Source organism: Cajanus cajan, chromosome 1 (genome assembly GCF_000230855.2).
Source record: "Cajanus cajan strain Asha chromosome 1, NIPB_CcT2T_4, whole genome shotgun sequence".
NCBI classification, from domain to species: Eukaryota; Viridiplantae; Streptophyta; class Magnoliopsida; order Fabales; family Fabaceae; genus Cajanus; species Cajanus cajan.
The window spans coordinates 77013991-77023333 of record NC_138517.1 but is presented as its reverse complement, the minus strand read 5'-3'; the positions used below and the strand labels follow the sequence as shown (position 1 = coordinate 77023333).

Below are 9343 nucleotides of genomic sequence, written 5' to 3'. Positions count from 1 at the left end.
ACTTTTCCCCCAAACCTAGAACTTAGCTTGTCTAAACAAAAGTAATCTCATTTATGCTCTCCTAAACTCTAAGTGAGGGAGAAGGATCTTGGTTTTTCTCTTTGAGGCTAATAGGGTAGAGAAGAATTTGTTTTTTCAAGGCTCAAATAGGGTTCAAGTGAAATTAAGCATTCAAAGGTTGGCTATTTGGCTCATAGTTAAATTTTGGAAAAGAGGAATGCCTTAATTTTATCCATGCTTCATCATGCCATGCGACACTCAGAGAATCAAACAATATCAACCACAAAAATGTAGTGATGACTCTCGAAGGGTGTTTACAGGATGCACTATACTCACCGGCTTAGGCTTATTTACCAACAAATCACTTGACTTTCATGCCAAAAACACTAACCTTATCAATGCATTCCAAATGTGACCCTGCAATGATTATATGAGTGCAACCAGTTTCCAAGTTTTTTTTTTTTTTTTTAATTCCCTGTTCAACTTTATCAAAATATTAATCCAATGAAACTTGATCCTAACTAAGCATTGATAGTCAAAATTTATGCACATAGTTCCAAAAAAAAAAACAAAACATTTCATTTCAAAAAGATTTCTACTCATGATCATCACAAATGCATCACAAATGCCATGAATATGTAATGCATTACCCTCAAAATTTGAAACTACTTTAGAGCACCAAAACAGGTCATGATAATTTATACCTACTACATCCTAGTGTGCAACATACCAAAGTATCAAAGATAATAATCCAAAACAACACAATATCAACATCAAAGTTAAATAGAGAAATTCAAACCAAAAGTAACCCAAAGTACTAAATTTAAAGTGCTGAAACTGAAATTAAAATTGCAAAAAAATAGTAAATAAATATCAAAATGCAAACTGGTGTCATCTTTCTCAATATCCTTCTTCATCTTCAGTTCCCTCTTCTGAATCAGCTTCATTTTCTTCATCTTGTTGATCATTACCTCCAACTTCATGATTCACAGCTTCTGGTTCTACCTCCTCCTGATGAATTGGTCTGTCCTCAGGCCAAGAACAAATGGAAGTGAATTTCTCTGGAAGTGAATTTACATGTCGAAAAATAATAATAATAATAATAATAATAAATAATAATAATAATAATAATAATTATTATAGTTTATTAGTATCCACAATAACCCCCTAGCCCACAATTTCCACATGCCAATTCATATTCCTAGAAATTGTTGGGTGAATTCCTATGCATTCACGTCAATTTCACCACAATATTTCCTAGAAATATCTAATTTGCTCAAATGGCATTCCAGTGGGCGTGTAAATATACAACCAATATAACAAAATAACCCGTGGCCCACCTAAATCACCAAATCCACTAAACCTCAAAATGTTGGTCCCCACTCTCAGATCCAGCAACACCTTTCATCTATTCCTCCATATTCTCAACAAAACCACGTGATTTTTAAGGCTCGGTTTAGCCTCTTTGCCCAAAATCTCACTTTTGAGGTATTATCCAAAACAACCCACAGTGAAACCAAAACACGCATGCAACCAAAAAAATACAATAAAATACGAACCCTTCAAAGTTCAGCTAAAAATTTAAAACATATGAGAGTAAAATTCTAAAGATATGATTAATATGCTAAGAACAAAAACGACAAACATTTACAAGAGTTAAACCCAGTTTAAGATGAAGAAAGGAAAGAAAGTGCTTACTTGGGTTTGTAATTGAAGTGAAACAAGTTTTTTTTTTCTTTAGAAAGAAATGAGTAAAAAGAAATGGAGAACGAGCATTTTCCAAGAAACAAAATGTGAGTTGAAGTTGTTGAAGAGCCACTCGTGATTGCTTTCAAGACTTAGGGTTCACTTTGAATTGGGGGAAAAATGGAGAATAAATATGATGGGTTGAGTGCTCCTGGGGTAACTGATGGGTAATGAAAAGCATTGAGGAATAGTAGTGGGAGAGAGAAATTAGTATAAATATTGCTTCTTCTTTTTTTTTTTTTTTTTTTTTTTAACCAAAAAGCTTAAGTGAAATATGCACAAAAGCGGGTGTAGGCATTGGGACCAAATCACGTAAGCGATTTTTAAAGAGCTTAAGCCACATATTGCATGGATGTTCCAGGGGAAAATTCGCTTGAGCTATTTCAAATTGGCTTAAGCGAAATTTTGGCAGAGAGTTCTTGAAAATTCTGGGAAAAAATGGCTCGAGCTATTTGAAATTTGCTTAAGCGAAATTTTGGCAGAGAGTTCTTGAAAATTCTGGGAAAAAATGGCTCGAGCTATTTGAAATTGGCTTAAGCGAAATTTTGGCAGAGAGTTCTTGAAAATTCTGGGAAAAAATGGCTTGAGCTATTTTAAATTCGCTTAAGCGAAAAAATGGCAGAGAGATCATGATTTTCATTGGAAAGGAAAGGCTCAAGCGAATTTAATTTAGCTTGAGCGAATTTATCAGATTTGGAAATTCTGCAAAAATGGCTCAAGCCTTTCCAAAATGGCTCAAGCCAATTGTTTTAGCAAACTGGTTTCTAACACTACAATTAATTACTCTGCTTCTATTACCCTTTTGAACTCAATTGAAACAATCACTCTCCAGCCAAAAACTAAACTCTTCACATCACTTAAGCTTCAAGTCCTTAATCCTCTCTTGATTGATTGTCACTAAGAATCAAATCACATGATCTTCAAACAACTTAACAAAAGTAACAATTAGAAACTTAAGCATTGATTCTTATTTCACATATCTACTCTAATCCTCAAACAACCAAATTCTACTCTCTGCCCAAAACACCTTACTTTCATATTTGAAAACATCCTAAAACTTAAATAAAATAAAATAAAAACACAACAACACATGCTAAAAACCACACACAACAAGATCAAAATGTACTAAACCCAACTTCACACACTGATAACAAAACATGAAAAGCATGAATTAAACACACCAATATACAAAACTTGAATCAAAGGAAAAGAGTGAGAAATTGCTGGGTTGCCTCCCAGTAAGCGCTCTTTTAACGTCACTAGCTTGACAAAGCCAATATCTTCAATGATCTTCCAATTTAAACACAGCAATGACTCTTTCAAAGTCACCACCTATGTAAGGTTTTAATCTTTGCCCATTCACTACCCAACTTCGTTTAGATGAAGGATCCTCTATTTCAATTGCACCATAAGACTTGACTTCCTTGATGCAAAATGGCCCTGACCACTTAGACTTAAGCTTTCCAGGAAATAATCTCATCCTAGAATTGAACAATAAAACTGATTGGCCAGGTTTGAAGTTCCTTTTTAAAATCTTCTTATCATGATATGCTTTTATTCTCTCCTTGTATTGCTTAGAAGACTCATAAGCATTCAACCTCATTTCTTCAAGTTCAAGGAGCTGTAACTTCCTATGTTCTCCAGCTGCTTTAGCATCCAAATTCAAAAATTTTAAGGCCCAAAATGCCTTATGTTCAAGCTCAACAGGAAGGTGACAAGCTTTCCCATATATCAATTGAAATGGTGATAGACCTATAGGGGTTTTAAAAGCTGTTCTGTAAGCCCACAAGGCATCTTCCAATTTGACTGACCAATCCTTTCTTGAAGAAGTAACAGTCTTCTCAAGAATTTTCTTAATCTCTCTATTAGATACCTCTGCTTGACCATTTGTTTGAGGATGGTAAGATGTTGCTACCTTGTGCCTTACACCATAGTGTTCCAAAACTTTTTGAAGTTGGACATTACAAAAATGAGAACCTCCATCACTTATCAAAACTCTAGGCGTGCCAAACCGGGTAAAAATGTTCTTCTTGAGAAATTTCACTACAGTTTTAGCATCTGCCTTTTGAGTCGGGATTGCTTCCACCCATCTAGACACATACTCAACAGCTAGCAAAATGTACTCATTGGAAAAGGATAAAGGCAGTGGGCCAATGAAGTCAATCCCCCAACAGTCAAATACCTCAACTTCTTGAATGTTTTGCAGGGGCATTTCATGTCTTTTAGAGATACTTCCTGTCCTTTGATAATTATCACATCTTTGTACATGTTCATGAGCATCTCTAAATAGAGTTGGCCAAAAGAATCCAGATTGGAGAACCTTTATAGCAGTTCTCTCTCCATTGAAATGACCTCCATATGGTGAGTTATGGCAGTGCCAAAGAATGTTACCAGCTTCTTCCTTGGTCACACATCTCCTTAAAAGATTATCAGCTCCAATCTTAAACAGATGAGGATCATCCCACACATAGTACTTAGCATCCCTGAAAAACTTCTTTCTTTGATGCCAATTTAAATCCTTAGGAATAACTCCAGCAGCCTTGAAGTTAGCCATGTCAGCAAACCATGGCCTTGCTTGAATTGCTAGAAGCTTCTCATCAGGAAATTCCTCTACCACTTCTGGTTCCAGTGTAGTCACCTCACTATTCACCAATCTAGACAAATGATCAGCTACATGATTTTCACTTCCTTTTTTATCTCTGATCTCTAAGTCAAACTCCTGCAATAACAGAATCCATCTAATCAATCTCGGTTTAGAATCAGACTTAGTCAGAAGATATTTTATTGCAGCATGATCCGTAAAAACTATCACTTTTGAACCAATCAAGTATGATCTAAACTTTTCCAATGCATATACAATAGCTAGTAATTCTTTTTCAGTAGTTGCATAATTAACTTGAGTTTCATTTAAAACTTTACTAGCATAATGTATAGCATGGAAAATCTTTGATTTTCTTTGACCTAGGACTGCCCCAATTGCATAGTCACTAGCATCACACATCAGCTCAAAATTTAAATTCCAATCAGGGGCAACAATGATAAAAGCTGAAATCAATTTTTGTTTTAATAATTCAAAAGCCTTCAAACAAGATGCATCAAAATTAAATAGAGTGTCCTTATTGAGCAAGTTGCTTAATGGCTTTGCAATCTTTGAAAAGTCCTGGATGAACCGTCTATAAAATCCAGCATGACCAAGGAAACTCCGGATTCCTTTGACATTTGTTGGTGGAGGAAGCTTTTCAATGATCTCTACTTTGGCCTTATCAACTTCAATACCTCTGGAAGAAATTTTATGGCCCAACACAATTCCCTCTGTTACCATAAAATGACATTTCTCCCAATTAAGCACAAGATTAGTCTGAATACACCGCTTTAGTACGGTGTCAAGATTCTCCAAACAATTAGAAAAAGAAGAACCAAATACAGAAAAGTCATCCATGAAGACTTCTATACATTTCTCAACTAAGTCAGAAAAGATGGCAAGCATGCATCTCTGGAATGTAGCTGGTGCATTGCATAGACCAAAAGGCATTTTTCTATAAGCAAAGACACCAAATGGACATGTGAAAGCTGTCTTGTCTTGATCTTCTGGGTCCACTGCAATCTGATTGTAACCAGAGTATCCATCCAAGAAACAATAGTATGCTTGTCCAGCTAACCTCTCAAGCATTTGATCCATGAACGGTAGTGGAAAGTGATCTTTTCTGGTTGCTTGATTGAGTTTTCTATAATCTATACACATTCTCCAACCAGTGACAATCCTTGTCGGAATCAATTCATTCTTCTCATTCTGAATCATTGTCATCCCTCCTTTCTTTGGTACAACCTGAACAGGACTTACCCAAGTACTATCTGAAATAGGATATATTATTCCTGCTTCTAAAAGCTTTAAAACCTCTTTTTTCACCACTTCCTTCATTGTTGGATTTAAACGCCTTTGAGGTTGAGCCACATGTTTATAGTTCTGCTCCATATGAATTTTGTGCATGCAGTAGGAAGGACTAATACCCTTCAAGTCTGCTAAAGTCCAACCTATAGCTTCTTGATTTTTCTTCAACACATTAACTAACTGTTCTTCTTCAGAGGGAGTCAAAGAATTGCTAATGATAACTGGTTTATTTCCACCATCTTCCAAAAATACATATTTAAGTTGTGGTGGCAACATCTTCAATTCTGGTTTTAGCACTTCCATGTTTGCACTTTTCTCTAACTCTTCAATCTTCACTTTTTCTGGAAGAATCTCTTTTGCAGAATCAAGATCCCTCAAACACTCTTCAATTTCTTTTTCCTCCTTCTCATTCAAATCTTCCAAGGCATCCATGAGTGCTTTCTCCAAAGGACTAGAACTATGCAACTGCTTCCTAGTGGAATGAATTAAATCATCAATCACATCCACTCTCATACACTCATCTTGCTCACATGGATACTTCATAGCCTCAAAAACATTAAAATTGACTTCATCATCCTGCACTCGCACCTTCAAATTACCATCATCTACATCAATTATTACTTTTGCAGTCTTCATGAACGGTCTACCCAAAATCAATGGCACTTCTCTATCTTCTTCCATATCCATCACCACAAAATCCACTGGAAAGAAAAATTTATCTACTTTCACCAGCACATCTTCCACTATCCCATGAGGATATTTCACTGACCTGTCTGCCAATTGAAGAGTCATCCTAGTAGGCCTAGCTTCTAGATCACCAATCCTTCTCATCATAGATAAGGGCATTAAGTTAATGCTTGCCCCTAAATCTAACAATGCTTTTCCCACAGGTAATCTTCCAATGGTGACTGGAATGGTAAAGCTACCAGGATCTCTGGATTTTTGAGGTATGGATTTCTGAATGATTGCACTGCATCCTGCTTCTAACTCCACTATTCCATCATCAGTTAATCTTCTCTTCTTAGTCAGAAGCTCCTTCATGAATTTTGCATAAGTGGGCATTTGTTCTAGTGCTTCGGAAAATGGAATGTTGATCTGCAGCCTTTTAAAAATATCTAGAAAGCGGGCAAATTGTCTCTCCCTATCTTTCTTAGAAGGTGCATGTGGGTATGGCAAATCCTTGACTGGTAGGATTATAGCTACACCTTTCTCTTTCTTTCTTGATTGATCACTTCTTTCATTTTTATCTTTTTTTTTCTACTTTTTCTTTACTTCTCACTTTTTCTCTATTTACATCCTCACCTTTATTTTTCTCAACTTCCTCCTTGATCTCTTCATCACTTTCTCTTTCACTCAATTTTTTCTCCTCAACACCCTCAGTATCATTCAAATTATCTCCAATCCCCTTCCCAATCTCCTTTCCACTCCTTGTTGTGATAGACTTACAGTGCTCTTTTAGGTTAGGTTTGGTGTTAGCTGAAAATGAACCTCCTTGCTGATCAGCAAGTTGCTTTGCTATCTGACCAACCTGAATCTCCAAATTCTTGATGGAAGCATCTGTATTCTTTTGATTAGCAAGGGAAGCTTGCATGAATTGGTTCAAGGTATCTTCCAACTTGGTTGTCTTTTCCTGCATTGAAGAAAAGTAACCTTGGTGTTGTTGTTGAGGTGGTTGTCTATTGGAGGGTCCTACATCTTGTTTCCAACCATATTTCTGATTGTTGTTGTTGTTGTTCCTCCATCCTTGCATATAATTGTTAGAAAAATTATTGAAATTACCTCCTCTTGGTTGTTGTTGACCCATGTAATTTACTTCCTCTTCTTGACTAGCACTAGGTCCTGCACAAAAACCATTAGCATGATCTCCACCACAAAAATCACAACTCAAAACTTGATGAGGTGGAGGAGTTGAACTAATAGATTGGAGCTGTTGAGGAAGTTTTGCCATTTGTTTAGTGAGAGCTTCAATTTGTTGAGAAAGTAATTTGTTTTGTGCTAAAATTGCATCATTTGTATTAAGATCAAGAACACCTCTCTTGGGATGACTATGTCTGCTATGTTGTGCTTGATGATCAGAAGAAGCCAAAGATTCTATGATTTTTGTTGCTTCATCAGGGTCAGCTGACATCATTGTACCTCTTGCAGCTGCATCTAAAAGCATTTTAACCTCTGGCTTGATTCCATTGCAAAAGAAGTTTAGTTGAGCAATATCCTCAAAACCATGGTTAGGACATTTTCTTAGAAGATATTTGAAACGCTCCCAAGCTTCACAGAAAGGTTCATCCAACCCTTGGCGAAAGGTAGCAATTTTTGATTTAGCACTAATATATTTTGAGGATGGATAGAATCTGTTCACAAACTTATTTTCCACATCACTCCAACTGATAAGACTTTGATTAGGATGAGATTGCAACCAAGTCTTGGCCTTACCTGTCAAAGAGAAGGGAAACAAACGTAGATAAACTGCTTCCTCATCACCTTCAGGATTTCCCATGGTACCACACAGATCATAAAAGTTTGATAGATGTGCATATGGATCCTCATGGTCCATCCCTGCAAATTGATGTGCACTAACTAAGCTAAGGAAGGCAGGCTTCATTTCCATTGCTCTTGAAGTAGTTGGAGCTACTATGCTAGAGAAATGTCTAGGACCTTGTTGTTGAGCATAGTCCCCTAAAGTTCTTCTTGGGTTTCCATTATTGGCATGATTTCCTGGATTCCCATGATTTCCTCCTGTATTGGCCATGTTTAGATTAGAGTTTGATTGAACGACGGAAGAAGCTGAGTCAATACAATCTTCCTGTTGCTTTCTTTGCTTTTCCAGTTCTTTCTTTCTTCTTGTATTGCTATTGTTTCTCCTAGCTGTTTTCTCTATTTCAGGATCAAAGAGTAACTGTTCAGCTGGAGTTTTACCTCGCATAAACAAAGAACAGGACTAGAACAAAGAGTTAGCAAAGGATATAAAAACTACTATACTAAATAAAATATATACAAATTGACTTAACTAAAGAAATAAAAAAAATAATCAATCTAGGACGCTAGTCCCCGGCAACGGCGCCAGAAACTTGTTGATCCCGTGGCAAGTGTACTAGAGTCAACTTGTAACAGTGATGAGTAAGGTCGTCTCCTCAGGGACTAGGTAGATTGATTGATTCTCAATTAATTTAGACAAAAAACACAATAAATACATATTACATATTCACACATGTTCAACATCTGATTCATTAAACTCAAAGTTAAAAGTAGTAGAACTTAAAACAAATGACAAATATGCAAATTCAAATAAGTATTAGAGAAATTCAGATATGAGATGCTTGGGACTGGATTTCACCTACTACACCTCTTTGTAATCTTAATAAGCATCCATATGTTAATCCCTCTGATCGAGGCCGTACCCGGTCAAATAAAAAACAATTAATGTAGTACTAGGAAGTGACTCCTAGGTCGTCTCCCAAGGACCAATTGTCTCAGTCAAAGGTTCAAACACACAGTGGGGGGGGGGGTTGGTTCAGATTATCGAGTTAAATAAAACGAGCAGAAGTATGGATTACTTGCAGTAATTAAAATAGGTCAGACCCCTGAACATAATGCACCTCTGATTTCCTTGGTTCACAACAAATAATCTGTCCAACATAATCCTGTTCAGTCCATGATTAATCAACTAAGCGAAGACTAACATGAGACCTCACTACACGAATTAAGCAAACG

General features: G+C 36.4%; 1 non-coding gene across 1 annotated transcript; it reads left to right on the top strand.

Moving 5' to 3' along the window:
• Nucleotides 1-7851: 7851 nt before the first annotated feature.
• LOC145954016 (small nucleolar RNA R71) lies at nt 7852-7958 on the top strand. Its single transcript, XR_014431227.1, has one exon. It is a non-coding gene; the product is annotated as a small nucleolar RNA R71 (small nucleolar RNA).
• Nucleotides 7959-9343: the final 1385 nt, after the last annotated feature.